This window comes from Uloborus diversus, chromosome 4 (genome assembly GCF_026930045.1).
Source record: "Uloborus diversus isolate 005 chromosome 4, Udiv.v.3.1, whole genome shotgun sequence".
Lineage (NCBI taxonomy): Eukaryota > Metazoa > Arthropoda > Arachnida > Araneae > Uloboridae > Uloborus > Uloborus diversus.
The window spans coordinates 195,296,494-195,313,666 of NC_072734.1; positions in this window are offsets into that span (position 1 = coordinate 195,296,494).

The following is a 17,173-nucleotide window of genomic DNA, read 5'->3' on the forward strand; positions in this document are numbered from 1 at the left end:
ACCTTTCCTCGCCTTCAATCTTCGAGTTGAACCGAACCATTGCTTCGATCACTCGTCTGGTTAGTGCTAATTCTATATTAGTTACCAGTTCGTTTTTCATTCTTGGCTTCCTTAAGAGGTTTTCCAGCTCCAGCTCAGTCAGTTTCCTATGCTGGGCTGATGAGTGCTAATAAGCAGAGGCATGCGCAGGACTTCAGCAATGGGGGGTACCACTATACCAGGACTGGGGATTTAAATAACTCCCGGAAAAGGGGGGCAGGGCTTTGGCGAAGTCAAAACATTAGGTGAGTATGGCATCTGATTTTTTTTTTTCCAAAACATCTTAAATATAGAGAGAGGACTTACCTTCTGGTTTAAAAATGAGTCAGGCAGTCAAAACAAAACTAGATCTAAATTAGAATTATGAACTTAATTGTTAGCAAAATATTCATTCAGAAATGAGGAGGTGGGGTTTCTCCTCCGAGAATTTTTCGAAATTGTAGTCTTATTAATGCATTTTGGACTATCTTTGGTAATGTTAGAAGCTAAAGGTTCAGGGACTTCTCTCCCGTCCATTTTTCGAAATTGAAACATTTAAAAACAGAATTATTTCCGGTATAGGGGAGGGAAGAAAGGGGGTTGAGAAGTAGGGGTTAGGTAAGTAGGGTAAGGGGCTGTTTCCCAGAAAGTGCTCGAAACATTAGCTCTAACAATTACAGACGTTCTTTAAGGATGTAGGCACTTCGGAATGGTCGATGAACTTGAAGCGAAGTCTCAGACGTACTTCAACAATGTGGTCAAGAAGGCTCAGCTTCTAAAACGCAGTTTTTAGAGGATCCTTGGTAATGGGCAGAAAAGTTCACGTACCCTCACTTGGTGTTTTTTGAAACTTAATTTCAAATATGCAATTGTAGATGATCTTCAATAATACTGTTCGAAATTAAAGCTTTAAAATAAAAATTTTAGACGAACTTTGATATTAAGTTGGAGTGGTTCGGGGATTCTCAGAAAATTTTACAAATAGAAGTCTTAAGGAGTAGACGTCCTAAATATGTAATCGTAAGCCATCTCTATAAAGAGAGTGAAAGGATGGGGCTTTGGGAACTCTCCCTTGGATTTTTTTTGAAATCAAAGTTTCAAAAACGGTTTTTTTTTAGGTTCCTTTGGTAACGTTAAATAAAAGGATACGTTTCGGAGACTTCCCTCCTTTCTCTTTCTTTGCTTTGTCTCTATCTTCTATTTTGTTTTAATCAGGGAGTAATTGCTGATTACCTAATCGTAATCTGAGTAATCGATTACATTTTTGTGTAATAATCATAGTCTGTCTGTGATACTCCCATAATCGTAATCGAAATCATAATCAGTCTTTTCATGAGTAATCCGGCTCCTCCGGGACCGCCGCGAATCTTAAAGAGAAAGGGGGGGGGGGGTCTAAGATTTGAGGTAGTCCCTACTCATACCTGTTTGCAAATGAGAGTCATATCTCGATACCTATCTTAAATGCTTAGCACTACAATTAGTACCCTGTGGGCGCCTTTGACAGGACGTCTCAGGGCCTCTTGGGAACGTCTTCCTAAATCCTTACAATTGGTCATTCATCAATTTCTCTTTTCATCTGTCAATGTTAGGCAAACAGGCGAAGCACATTGCTGCCTCAAAATCGTATTTTAACAGAAAAAAGATATCAAAAGTACAATTAACTTTCACGCAACAAAAAGCTTTTGGTTTTTTTATACTTTTATGAGAAAGTGTTGAATGACTGAAAAGATTTTTGTCAAAAGAAAACCGAATTTGCATTTGTATTTCAGTGATTCTTTAAGCACCTTAATGTACGAGCTTCAAACTACAAACACTTATCGATAAATTTACTACTGCAAGCAATACAGCTTCGTGTTTTTAGTAGGAGATAAATCCCCGGATGCCTCGACTTCTACGAAAATATTTTTCTTCAATTAGATTCCGATGTTTCATAATGAACGGTTTTGAGGGGTGAGCGTGGGGGGGGGGGGGGCGCCATTCTTAAAGTTCTCCAAGGACACATTTTTCAGCGAAACATTAAAGTGCTCTGTACTTTTAGTACTGTCATTTTTTTTTCTTTGAGCTAATGGGGGTACCGCGGTACCCCTGGTGACACCCGTGCGCACGACTCTGCTAATAAGCATGAAACTGCAGTCCTTGGCTGGAATGACTGAGCTTTTTTTTTTTGGCTGTGTATTTCATGTATCTAATCACTGCTTTATACCACCCTATTTAAATATTACCACACAATAAAATTTTTGTCCTTTAGCAATAGGTATGAAGAATAGTGTGTTACTAAATAAATGGATAATAATGTGTTTCTTTTTTTGATTGTGAAAATATCCCTGCACAGGTATCCAATTTCATTTTTTAAAAAACGTTTGTTTTTTATTTTTAATTTTTTCATAAGTGCAAGAATTAATGCTTCATCATGTTCTGGACAGCAAGTTGTAAAAACCTAGTTGAAACAAATATTCATATTGGTACTTACTCTTTTTTCCCCTGCAAGAGTAATTAGGTAACAATTAAAATAAAGTTATTACTATGAAATATTTCAAGCTGCTAATTTTTCCTTAATTGTATGTAATTCATTACTAAAATACTAAGAGAAATAATGTAGGGTTAAGGGAAAATTAGAAATGTCGGGATGTTAAGTAAAAACGTTTGTTCGCATGTAAAACTAGCTAATGGGCTCTGTTTTGGTTATACTCCCGAATTCTGGTATTTTAGTACTGAAATTCCAATATCTTCCATTATGAACATACAGTAGAACCTCTCAGTAAGGAAATACTAAGAAGACTGAACTTTTTGTCCCTTAAAGAGAGGTGTTCCTTATTCGGAGATACTTGAAATGATGCATGTTGTGTGCTTATAGTATAATATTACACTGGGCGGAGACTATTTACATTTAGGATTAAATATTGAAAACGTTTCATATGGTGCTAAAGAAAATTTAGAGCTGGTCAATTGAAAAAAAAAATATTATTTTGAAAATTAAAGTTTATTCAAACACTTAGTAGAATCAAAATTATGCAATTTATAGTAATAATTTTGAAGTAATTTGCCTCATGTCATGTAATTTACAATTCAATGTAAAGTAAATAACAGTGACACCACATTGAAGTCTTCTGCATAAAGTTAGTCATGGGGCAGTGCTGAACCCAAATGGATTAATCTGCTGAGAGGAAAAAGCATGGATGAAAAATATGAAGATACTTATTTTTTTTCTTAGCAGGCTAATGACTAACTTTTCCAGTTATGTTTTAGGCAAAAAAAAGAACCTTAACTTCAATAAATTCATTTTGCATGCATTTATTTTTTATGAATTTACATTCATGAATTGCTGCAATTTTTCTCTGTGACTGTCCCTTAGACAGTGTCCCTTAATTAGAGGTAGTTACATGGAAGTCCTCATTCAAACGGACATAGACCAGAAAAAGTGTCCCTCAAATAGAGGTGTCTCTTATTCAGAGGCGTCCCTTAAAAGTAGGCTTGCCAGACGTCCCGGTTTTCGGGAAAAATCCCGGTGTCCCGGCCGGTTTACTTCAGGTCCCGTAGAAAGATAAATTTGATTAGATGACCAAAAAAGTCTAAAAAATATTAACTGTGAAGGATTATTTGGGATAATTACTTTGTCATTTGAAGCATAGACTTATAAAATTAATTCGATTGTGAGGATTTTTACAACAACATTAAAACCAAAAAAGACTTTAAAAAAGAAAGTCCTAGCGAGTGAAAAATACATGTAAATACTGTTCAAGTTTTTATTCCTCATTCAAAATATTTATTCTTACGAAAGTAACTAATAAATATTAACATGTAAAAAAATAAAATGTTTAAATTTATCTGCTTGTGTCATTTATTTTACCCCTGGTTTGGGCTCATAATTAATATTTAATCATAGCATTGAGAATGAACTACCCTCTAAAATACGCAAAGAACCAGCCAGGGCCCTTAAAGGGTGTTTGTGATCCGAAATTTCCAAATATTTTGGGCTGACAACACATTATAAAGCTGAAAAATTGTTTAAAAAAAAAACTTTTAAAATGTTTCTTTTCAATATTTACCGTTTGCATGTTGCAAAATTTTTTATGGGGGGGGGGAAGGGGGGGGGGGTTCCTCATAGTTTCTGAAAATGTCACACTGTCTATAGAAAGTTTTACTTGAGTCCAACATCACCCCCTGGTTTCCTTTTGAATACTAGCGACGGGGGGGGGGGGGGGGATTCCGTGTGTCTTGGTTGGCCATTTCAGAGATCTGGCAAGCCTGCTTAAAAGAGGTACTAGGGGAGAGTGTTGTACCTTGGGACACTTCATAGTTTAGTTTTTAAAGTCAATTATTTGAACCAAATTTAAAATCTAGAAGTCACATTTCAATTCCGCAACATATTTCTATGCAATTCAGACAGTTTGAAAATAAAGTATTGCCAGTCAGTTAAAGTAGTAGTTCCAAGCTGTCCCAAGGTACAACATCCTATTGTACCTTGGGACACATCCTGTTGTACTAGCGGAAAGTCTTCATGATTCAGGAAACAGTCAATTACTTGAACCAATTTTGCACTAAGTGAAAAAAAAAAAAAAAAAAAAAACGTAATGAACTAGATCATGAATAATAAATAATGAATTATTATAAAACATTAATTGTGTTTAAAAGACTAAAAAGGATTAGAACATTGTTCCATGTTCCTAAATATATCTTAATTGCTAAGAACCATGCATATGTTGTTCCTTGGAACCAGTAGCGGATTTTAAGGGGGGCCTAGGGGACCGTGCCCCCCCAAAAGGATGAATTAATTTCACTATTTTATTTATTACTTTTTAATTGACTTTTCTTTTCCATTTTTTACGTAGTTTATTAAAAAGAACACAAAACACAGACAGCACATTTTGAATAAAAGCATTTTCGTTTGCTAAAGAAGTATTACTGGAGTCAGAGGCTCAGAATTGCAGAATGCATTTAACTTACTGGTTTCGAATTCAAGGGACCGTATTATCGCGATTCTTCCACTAATTCTTCTTTGATTGAATCAATAATAAACATTTTTTTTTATGTGTAGGCTCACCTAAGAGAGTCATTTTGATCCAAGAACCTATTTGCGAAATAACATATTTCTTCTTCAGCTTATAAAAAATTGCAAATGATTATATGGTAGTTTTTTGGTAAAACCATGATTTTTAATGGAAACGGCATGTAGTACAATATGTTATCTCAACTGTATCAGGGCTTTGAGAACAAATCAGCAACTGTTTTGAAATTCACAAAGAAATAGTTTCTGAATTCTTCAGTAAAACTTATATGTTATGAAGTTATGATTTTCTTTATTAATTAATTAAAATAATTCAAGTGAAGTACGAATTTATTTAATAACCTTGCCCTCGTGTTATAATCCTTATGACAATGTTCTTATGTAAAGCCATGCATTGTCTAGCATCTCGGTGACATTATATTGGGTTTAGCATTTAAATGATTTGAAATGTTTTCCGTCCGCGTTAAAAGTGCATAATATTCATGTACTTAGAAGTAGATCCATAGACCTGAAAGAATCCTTTAAAAAAAGTTAAAAACACGCGCATTTAAAAATAAAGTCATTAAAACTTTGTTATGAAACATCGAAGGCGGGGGGGGGGGAATCAATTTCCCGTGCCCCCCCCCCCAAAAAAAAGATTTTTCTGTATCCACCCCTGCTTGAAACATGTCCTAAGGTACAATATGTTTGTCTGTCCCAAGGAACAATCACCACGTGGTTTAAGAAAAACCAAAATGGTAGTCAATCTAGATGCACTATCATTATTTTCTCATAACCAAATTATTTAAAGTTCTTCTCTTTTAAAACAAAATAAAATTCAGTTGATTAGTTTTGCAAATACAAAGACAGAAAATGAAATAAAAATGAAGAAAATATTAACCTTTGAGTCGTGAAATTTTTTTTCTCTCACAGAATAGTCAATTTTACTAATTTGATGCTGATTTTTACTATGGCACCATTTAGTGGTGAAGGTTACTATTAGAGATTACAAAAACGTGGCTGCTAAAAATAGATAGAAATTTCCAGTGTCCCAAGGTACAAACGTCCCATGGTACAACATTCTCCTCTATCGTTACGTAAAAATAAATAAACGAAGAAACCTTTTAACCAAAGCAGCTAATATATTTTTTAAATTAAGAAAATCTTTTAATCGCTTTTAAAAAGAAAAAAATAATAATAAACTCATTAAAATAACCTAATATCAGAAGAAAAAAATACTTTTCCTATCGTTTAAATTCCAATTCTCCTTTTCTATGCTTTTATTTACTTTTTTCTGAGACACTCAGATTTGTTTGGAAATAATTTTTTTATTTCATGTCCACCACAGCTTTTTAGAAAGTTAAAACAGTTTAAAATAAAATAAAATGAAAAAATTTAGCTTTCATTCCACTTTGAAGAATACTTATGGGGTATTTTCTAGTTCGATATCATTAGTAAAGATGGCAGCACTATCGAACATGATTTCTCTGTGGGAGCTGCGATATTCCAAATCATATTCTACTTTTGAATTTCCCTTTCCTGTAAATATTTTTGTGGCTACTTTTATATTTTTACTTTGTTACAAATTTGTAGAAATAGGCAACAACTTCAATACGTTTCTGAAGCCGCTTTCGCACCTGGAACGGAAAATGGCTTTTGGGTCGATCTCTAGCTCTTTATTATGAACATAGATGGCAGCACTACAAAATAGCTGCTTTTTTAAATAATTTGTGCCAGAATGTTGTAGACTTCAAAACTTAGCCGTTTCTCGACTTCTCTGGGCAGGGAAAATCTGCGGTGTTCACTTTCTTCCATAGGGGGAAGGGAATAATTGTGACTGCTGCGCGCGCAGCGCAGGAAAAGGAGGAATCGCTTATGACAATGTGCATGTGCAGATGTTTTAGTATCTGTGTCATCAGCAGTGGCGGCGCGAGAGCAAAAGTAGACGTATGCGATGCAATTTTGCGAGGCTCTTTTAAACATAAAATATTCTCAGACAAATAATTGAATTCATAGAATTAATTTTTGCACTAACTGTTGGCACTTAGAGTTAGTTCCCAATTCACTTCTTAATTGCTATGACAAAACTTTTCGTGACTTGTAGCGCAATCAAAAAGAAGTTCTTCTGGGCAGACTTTAATAAGAGTAAAATCCTGGCGATTTTGACAGGGGAATTTACGGCAACCTTGACATTTGGCGATGCAATGGTTTGGCGCGCGAACAATCAGTAGATACACGAGGGAGCCTGAGGATTTAGCTGAGGTATGTTTAAAAGATTAGTTTCAATTTATGTTTCACAAAATCCCTATATTACTGCCGTAATTAACAATGTTGCAAGTTTCATTTGTTATTTCAAGTAATATTTATTCCAAAATTGTCTCTAGTAAATGTATTACAAAATGGTTTCGCTGGATCTTGCATGTCGTTAATGTAATTTGATGTCAGTAACAAGTTACAATGTATATTTAATATTGAGCTATTGAGATGAAAAGATTAATTTATGTATTTCTCTTTCTTCAGAGTGAATTCGTAATGGTTTGAAGCTCAAGAACACGAGAACAAAGAGGATTTTGCTTTGCTTCATAAAGGAAACAAACAATGGTACATGTTTATCTATATTTTAAAAAAACTAAACTTTTACGTTTATTGTAGCTTTCATATTTGATAACTAATTTCTAAAGAAATGCTTCTTAATAGTATCTTACAAAAAGGTTTCGCTCAATGTTGAACGTCGTATGGATATGAAGTAAATAAGGATTTGATTAATTTGACTGTCAATGATTTCTTGCTATGTAATTAATACTTTGCTCTTTAGACAAATGTTATTGTTGCTCTCTCTTCAATTCGAAATCGTTTCAGTAACTTCTTTTTCTTCTTTTAATGATGATGTAGAATAGAATTAATTTACACGTGTATAATTCAGCTGATTAATTCTGTTGGATTTAAGTATCACTGTTTTATTTTGAGAATCGACTTATTTACTTCTTTACATTGCCTGAATATAACTTCTGCTGCTATAATATATTATATTTAGCTTTGAATATTATTTCTTCCTATATAGTGTGCCTTTTTAACGGTGATTTAGTGTTTTGTCTCATTTAATCTCTTCAGTTAATGTATATTTTTATTTTAAGTCTACAAGAATCTGTTACATTTGAGTAAAATTACCCAAGTTAAAGACAGGGGCAAAATATGGTACTTTCTAGAAGAAAAAGATTTATACATTTTTCTTTTTCAAAATTTAGGTACCTGTTGACCGAGTTATGTTTGTAAAGCAGGAATATATTCATTTGATGCAAGTTCTTAACTTTCTGAGTTATAAAACAGTTTCTAAACAGTCATTTTTATTCTTGAAAATTTGTTCCCTATATGCAGAAAGATGTCCAATCTATTTTAAGTTATTACAGATCCACTCTTTGATGCTATTCTATATTGCTTGTCTGTGTAAATAGAAAATTATTTTATTCCTGGACGGTTATGAAACTGGATTCCCAACCTGAATTGATTTTGTAGCATACTATATTTTGAGAACTTTCCTGTAATAAGCTGGTAATGCATTCAATTCTTGAATAGAATGTGTCTTACTTCTATTCTTGATATAATCTCTATTAAGATATCATAGCTAAATACTTGTTTTTATATAATAGATGGTACCTTAGTGTAATAGACAACAAAAAAGTTAAAAACAATAAGCTGATGATAACAGCTACTACTTGTACCTATTGAAGAAATATTTCAATTAGAAACATAACTATTGAGAATTAATGTATACCATTCCATTCGCATTGTAATAGTGTTGCATTTAAATTTAAAATTAAGTTTTTCTTCCTAAAGTCCAAAAACTTTCTGGTGTCCAGTTGCAGAGGCTGAAAATTCCTGACTGAATGGCACATCGTAGAGGGAATTGGTTTCATTTGCTGCCATTTCCTCTGCTTCTGCTTTTTGGTTTTTTCTGGGCCTGAAGAGTAATTACTGAATCAACGGAAATATGGGTGGTATGTTTGATTTTTAAAATTGTTACTTTCTGATGCTATTCTATTGTCTGTTAGATTATTTGAAACTAGTGTTACTCCTAGACTGTTACAAAACTTGATTATCAACCTGAATAGGTTTTGAACCGTACTATATTTTTGAGAATTTTCTGGTAATATGCAGGTAATGCATTTGTTTCTTGAATAATCTTTTGTATGAATGTGTCTTGCTTCTATGCTTGATATAATCTCTATTATAAAGGAATCATAGCTAAGGTTTTTTTTTTTACATGGTTACACCTTGATGTAATAGATGATAGAAAGAGTAATAGCGAATAAGCTATTGATAACAGCTAATTTACTAGTTTACCTATGGACGAAATCTTTTAATTAGAAACATGCTGAGAAATAATATATATTATTTTTCTGAATAGGATGAAAAAAACATTTGTGTTCATTGGCATTGTAATAATGTCGCTTTTAAATTAAGTTGTTTTTTCTTCCCAGAGTCCAAGAACTATTTCAGGTGTCTAGTTGCAGAGGCTGAAAATTCCTGCCTGAATGGCACATAGTAGAGGGAATTGGCTTCATTTGCTGCCATTAACTCTGCTTGTGCTTTTCGTTTTTTTCTGAGCCTGAAGAGTAGTTATAGAATCAACTGAAGAATGGGATTCTCTCTCTCTCAGCCCTCCAGGGTCCCCATACTATTGGGTACCCTACAGGTACAACATGGAGATTAACCAGTTGGATGGGGCCTTAAAGACAGTTCTGGTTTTTTGATTCAGAGCAGGAGTCAAGCAACTCCTGATCCAGCAACCCCAGAAGTTTGATTTGGCATGGGAACTTGAAGGACTTTGTGACCATGGACATATTTAACAAGCCCCGGTCACCACTGACGATCACTGAGGTCTCCATCCGTCTGGAATAAATCCCGGAATCCATTATTTTTTTATTTGTGTTATACATTCAACTCTCAATATTTCAAATATTCCTTTATCTTGAAGTATTCCTTGAGGAGTTGTGGTAACGTTCCATAACTTCAAGTATTAACTGGTCTGAGATTTGAATGTATTATATTTTTTGTCTGTAAATGAAGTGTAGCCAAAAGTGTGAAGAGTTTCGTTGAACCCCTCAATTTCCAATGACTGGCACAAGAGAAACTCATGTGTGTGTGTGTGTGTTTTAAATAAGTTTTTTTCCCATATCATTTCTTTAAAAACCTCTCCCTCTTTACACAACTTTTATGGAAATGTATAAAGCAATTTTACTCCAGCTATCGAAGCTTCTTTGCGTGTCCCCTGTTTTGCTCAGTGCAACAAAGAGCCATCATCACAAAGTAATCCCTTTTCCTTGATGCCTCATTACTATTTCTTTCATGCCGTGATATCTTATAAGGGTGCCCATCTAGGGTCAGGGCCTCGACTGCATTCCATGTAGTCCAGTAGTCCTCATTAAAACCGCTCTATTCCCGCATCTCTTATGCTCTATGTTAGAAGTTAAGGTGTTTTTGAAAAATAAAATGGTATCAACTGCACCACCTGCTTGGCGAGATTAAATCAACTTATTAAAATAGTTTTGTGTTTATAACCATGGATCACATTTCTGTTTCATTAATCATGAAGTTAAGATTAAATATTTTGAAATGGTGCCTATATTTTAGGTAGCTAAAAATAAAGTTCTTATATAGAAGTCTATGTCTGTATATTTAATTTTTTCATTAAATAGTTACTTTTTTTTCAGCAAACCTCAAATCAAATTTGCTACTTCTCTGTGATGTTATCTTACAAGTGTGACAAAGTGATACAGTTACATCAATCTATACACTTCTTATATTACATAGGATGGAAGAAGCCTAGAAAAGATGGGGGGGGGGGAGCGGAGGGGATATTTTAATCAGGTGAAATCTGGGTGCTAATATAGCGAATAAGCACTAGTTTAGTTGTGTTTGGATGAATTTGAGTAGAAGAAATTGTCTCACACACAGACATACAGTTCATCAATGCTGCGTATATTTGTATATTACAGAGGATATGCTTCTCTTTTGAAAATGAACTCTACTAAAAGGTACGATGGAGCATGTCTAATAAGGGCGAAATTGAAAAAAAAAAAGAATTAATTTGAATTTTGACATCTTGAATTCAAATTATGTTTTTCGCAATCACGAGTGTGTATGCGTATGGGCATGTGTGTTTATGTATGTGTGGGGTTTGTGTCTAGGGGGTATGTGCATGTAGGCATGTGTGTTTGTGTCTGTGTGCAGGTATGAGTGTGTGGGTAGTTGTGTGCATGAGTGTTAGTGTGTGGTCGGGAAGGTGTATGTGTGTGTAGGCATATGTGTTTGTGTGTGTGCAGGCACGCATGTGCATGATGAGTGTGTTTGTTGTGTGTGTTTGAGTGTATGTATTTGTGTGTGCGTGTGTGTAGTTGTGTATGTATGCGCGTGTGTAGCATATGGATGCAATCTGGAGATGGTTTTCACTGTAAAAGCAGCATCGTGAGGAGCCGGTTGACGGTGATGCTGCAGAGGGTGCTGGCGGGAAAATAAAATGATAGCACATCAAAATAGTCAAGTGAGAACAATAAGCAATCTAGATTGCTCAAAAAAAAAAAAAAAAAAAAATTAAAACTTCCTGTTTGATATTCTTGTTGCAAAGTGTGGCCAAAATGGAAGTGTAACTCATTCTGCTAAGGAGCCCCACAATATAAAGTAAATTATAATATAATGAAAGATAAATTAGAGAGACTAAGCAAGAAAAGCATTAGTTAATGACTAAATGATGAGTAGGCAAAATTGTGTCAGTCATGCAATGTTCATCAAGTATGCATGTTTATATATTAGAGTTTCTTCTTAAATTAATACACGATTTGCAAATAGAGCTCTTTCGATTTTGCTATCTCTGTCGTAATTTCTTAGCTTTCAAGATTGTTACTTTTCCAAACATTGGTAAGGTTTTAATTTCAAATTAATATTTTTATTGAAAAAGACTATGGATTAAAATTAAAAACTATGTTGTGTAACCTTTGTTTATCACGTTGAATTTTCTGAAAAATTGAAATATATTCTTATGGCTGTGCTAACTACTAAGGGGTATTACAACAATGGAGCCTGGGCCCAATTGAAAAATATCAAAAGAGATCAAAATTCATGATTGATATTTCTAAGTTCGACCAAAATGGAAGGGATCAATTTAACACATTCTGTCAATAGGCCCCACAATAAATGATAAAATATAATATGGGCGATTCTCGAAAAAATGTCCCGTGCGTAATGCTAAGTTTTTTATTTTATTCAAGTAACTATTAATTAAATATGGGATTAACTGTTATGCTTTGATAGTATATTAAAGCATGCATTATTCTCCCACAGCATTATTTTTTGAAGGCTTTGGTTAGCTGGAAAAAATAACGCTACACACGGGACACTTTTTTCGAGAATCGCCCATATAGTTGAAATAAAAGAAACTAATTTGTTTACAAATATTTTATTGATTTCCTCATTTTTGGGATTTGAATGTCATATGTATTTTATTAATTTTCTCTCTTAAGGAGAGAGAAAAATAAATATATAAAAGTTTTCAGTTTCTTGTTTTATGTCTCAAGAATTTAAACGGAATATACACGTCATTTTTTTTCCCTGGTGCAGAGTAGGGATGCGCCAAATAATTAGTACATCGGCTGGCGGCCACTTTCACAATTTTTCTTTTTAGCCGATTTTTACCGATTAATCCACGAAAAATTATGCCGCGAAATGCCCACGATATTAATATATAACATTCGTACGCATATATGATATAGACTGGGATGCCTCGAAAAATTATAATTCTTCAAACGGTGCCGCGAATCGAAAAAGTTTCGGAACACCTGCGCTATGGGATAGAATCGAAACCAAAAGTGAAACTTTTCGGAAAACGATGGTCCAAACGCGTTTCTGTGCCCTATTTTTGAATATATGAGAAAAAGAAAATAAACTAAATTTTAACGCAAAAATGTAGATTTCACATGTTAAGAGCATCTGTTAAATAAAGGGAGACAAAACCAGAAAGTTAGAAAATTTGAAGAGAATGATGAATTTTTTTCAACAAACACTACCTTTATGTTAGTATGAAAAATATGATTTTTGAGACTTTGATACTAATTTATGTACCTGGAATTATTTTGGTTAATAAGTATTGGGCCAATTTTTGACTATACTTAAAATTAATAAGCTGCCCAGTCGCCAGAGAAAATGGCAATGCTTTATTGAAGGTATTTAATAAACGCCCTTTCATTATTGTAGAAGAAAACAAACTTTATTTTTTTCCTTTTTGTAATTACTAATTCAAAATAGAAACATTTTCTTAGTTCCTCCGTAAAATTACACATACAGGTGTCTACGTATGCAAGCAGTCGAGGATGGGGACGGGGGGAGGGAATAACAGTTCCAATTTGGCCCTGAGCTCACAGATTAGTCCTGTAAACGAGATGCCTGTTCAGAATTTTGTTTTACGATTTTTATTTTTAAACTAGCATTAAGAGTTTATGATCGAAAAGTTTTTCTAGCATTTTATATGCGTTGGACTGCGAAAAAACAAAGAAAAACTGATTTGATTAAAACAAATAAAATATTTTTTACTATAATACTGAAATGTACTTCAGTATATAATACTGAAATGAAACATTTACATAAACTAAGTATAAAATGTGCAACTTTGCTATCCATTGCAAATTTTATTCAGGAGCGACTCCAGATAGGGAGGGGTTACCCCCCATTCGAGCTGAAGAAGAGCAATACGTGACACCTTCCTCTCTTTTCCGATTATCAAATAATAATCCAAATTATTAATTGATATACTACAGACAAGATAAAAATATTTCCCCCCCCCCCCCAAAAAAAATAAAACATTATGTTTGAAATAATTACTTTACTTAGTAGAATCTATGGCAAGGGTTCGTCCAGTGTGTGGGGAGGGGGAGGTCTAATGCTTTCCATTATAATTTAATATATGTGAGAAATACATTAAACACATATTGTTTGCTACGGGTGTGAACAGGGCATCCGCTACATAATTGCCAGGAACTGGTCAAGCTTTCAGCTCCTTTCGCTACATCTATTAGGATTTAACAATGTTTTCCTGAATTAACCACTAAACTATAATATCTAAACTTGAAATATGAACAAGACACCCTAAATTAAGGAGCAGATTTTTTTCTAATGAAAATTTAAATTTTATTAAAAACAATGTCAAACCCAAACAAGGGCATATCCAGCTCAATATGTAGGGGGGGGGTCAGGCCAGGGGAGCCTCGATGTGTGGTTCCTGTAACCTTCCAAAATTTTCCATATTCGGCGAGTTTTGTCTGATGATTCGGCAAAAGTTGTAGTCCCATTCGGCAAAATTACCATCATTTGATGAAATTTGGAGTTACATACGGCAAATTGAGAGTTTTCCCCCTCCAAAAAATATAAATTTCGGCCCTGGGCAGGTCTATCATTTGGGCGATTACGGGACCAGTCCACCTCCCCCTCCCTCCAAAATTTTGTAGCAATGTAATTCTAAACTGATAGCGATATTAACCCAACTAGACACACAATTTCTTTTCCTTTTTTTGGGATCCCTAAGCATACATTCAAAGTTAGTGACAAAGCTACTACAGTCGAAGTGATTGATAGACTTAGAAAGTAAAGCAACCGTCAATTTAAGGTTTTTAAATCTTTTTTATTTTGGAAAGGGGTGCAGCTGCCCTCCATTGCCCCCCTTTGGATAAGCTCATAAACCCAAATGCAAACGATGTTGGCTGAGGCCAAAAAAAGGTGCTGGGGAGAGGGCACTACCCTCCACTCTATTTGACAATTTGGCAGCTTCTTCAACTTGATGTCTACCGTTCAAAAAAAGATAGAAAGAAAATGAAAAAAATTGACATAAGCACACAACACGAATAGAAATTAAGGAATTTTGCTGTTTTTTCAAGGTCTAAGGACTCTCTACCTCAACCCCTTAAAACCTTGTACCCTTCACTAGAATATTACAGTCTCCCTACAAACAAAAGCAAGTCTGCATACAATGCTCCATATTTTGGCAGGCGACTGAAAGCACCATTTTCATCCAATGGAAATCCAGGCACTTCTGTGCAATGATAAATATCTATGAAATTGAAAGTAAACATTTTTGTGACAAATCATCGCTTCAATGACAATACCAAAAGAGGGAAGAAATATACGTTTAACTAGGAAAACGAGAAAATTGTCACTTTTTGAATGAGATTTTAGTTTTAAAATGAAAAAATAAGAGTTTTTTGAAGGGGTGAGTTGCGAAATGCAGGAATTCAAAGCGCTCTTTGAATTTTTTTTCCTAAAAAGAAGGAGTATTGGAATGGTTTTGAAAGAGCATACACACCCTGAATGACAAAAACGAATGTGACTGCTACTTATTTTCTTTTAAGCATTGGTTTTGGATTAGTGTGCACGCTCAAATGTGTATTCAAAGCTCAGAGCAAAGGTTTCTTTACAATACTCACAGTAATATGGTTTTTCTTTTGTGCGAGTCCATAAATGTGTCATTAAATATGAAGTTCGAAAGCATGTCATTTTACAGCACTAGCCTCAGTTTTTAATGCGAGTTCTCAAACAAGGGTTCAAAGACATGGGGGCCCAACCCCATAGGAGTTTTTTTTTTTAAATTGAAATCAAGTTTTTATCGAATCCTTTCGAAATTTAGCAGATTCTCTTTAAAGCTCAGGAATTCATAAGGTAGTTTTTGTTCAGCTAAGGAGGGGGGGGGGGGGACAACCACCTCTGTGAATATTTTTCGAATAAAAATACACTGGCACAGATGTCTTTATGATTCTAAATGAAAAAAATATGACAATTAGTTCTGGAAAGCTGAACTCTGTTATGCACAAAAATAAATATATAAAATAACAGTCTAAAATTGCAAAAGGAATGTCCAAAAATGAAAGAACTTGAATGTTTTATAATCACTTTATTTAACTCGGGCTATTGTAAATTAACAAACCCTAATATTGTATTGTTTAAAATAGTAGGTGGTATAGTTGAATTTTTTGCAGTTACATTCATATCTTCCAAACTTATTTTTGAATCAAACATATAATGTTCAGTTGATAATAATCTCACACACATACAGCTATTTTATAATAAAGAGAGAGAGACAGGAGGGGGGGGGGGGTGGACAACTTCTCCCAAAACACATAAGAAATAGATTGTTACTGGTGTTAGAGAAATGATTTTCAGTGAAAATATCTTTTATGTATATTTATACAGGAGTGCGCCACCCCCTAGTAACACAAAGAATTAGAGAAATCCCAACACCAACTAGAAGATTTCAGTAGAGCACAATGCATCCCACGCCCCCAGCCCTCTTCAAAGAGGGTACACGTGATTTAAGGCAACATTGCAATATTTCACTGCTGTAATGCGATGTTAAAATGTGCAACATCACCCAGCGCTAATCATGGTTTTCCTTTATTATGTAAATGTGTTTTTAAACTTGAACTTTGAGAAAATGTCTTACTACACTGATCACAAGAATATGGTTTGTCATTAGTGTATCCACAAATGTGTTTTCAAATGCGCTGTGACAGAAAATGTCTTATTACACTGATCACAAGAATATGGTTTTTTATTAGTGTCTATCCTCAAATGTGTTTTCATATGTGAGGCCTGAGAAAATGTTGTTTTACAAAAATCACAAGAAAAAGTTTTTTCTTGTGATTTTTTCACGTGGACTAGAGAGGATCTACCTTCCACTTTAATGAAAAAAATTATTAAATAAAAACAAAAAACCCCAACTGTGTAAAAACAAAACGAACTAAAAAGAAAAATGTATAAGCCCAGTAGTTTAGAATGTAATAAGTACTACTGAATAACTACACCGTTGAAATACTTTTATAACCGTACACAGATAAGACAAATCATAAATTCAAAAGCAGAATGGAAGGATCAACAGTTGGGGCCCATTCCTTTCTGATCAAGGAACTTTCAAGGAACTCCTTTCTTTCAAGGAACCCCGTAAAATTTGGGGTGTTTTGTTTGAAATAGATCTATTTCAAACAAATCTAAAGAAGTTCTTCTGCCCTTATTTAGAAGTTTGGTAAGACCTCATTTGGAGTACGCTGTTCAGTTTTAGTCTCCTTATCTTAAGAAAGATATTAATGTATTGGAAAGGGTTCAAAGGCTGGCTACAAGGCTAATAAGTGGACTTTC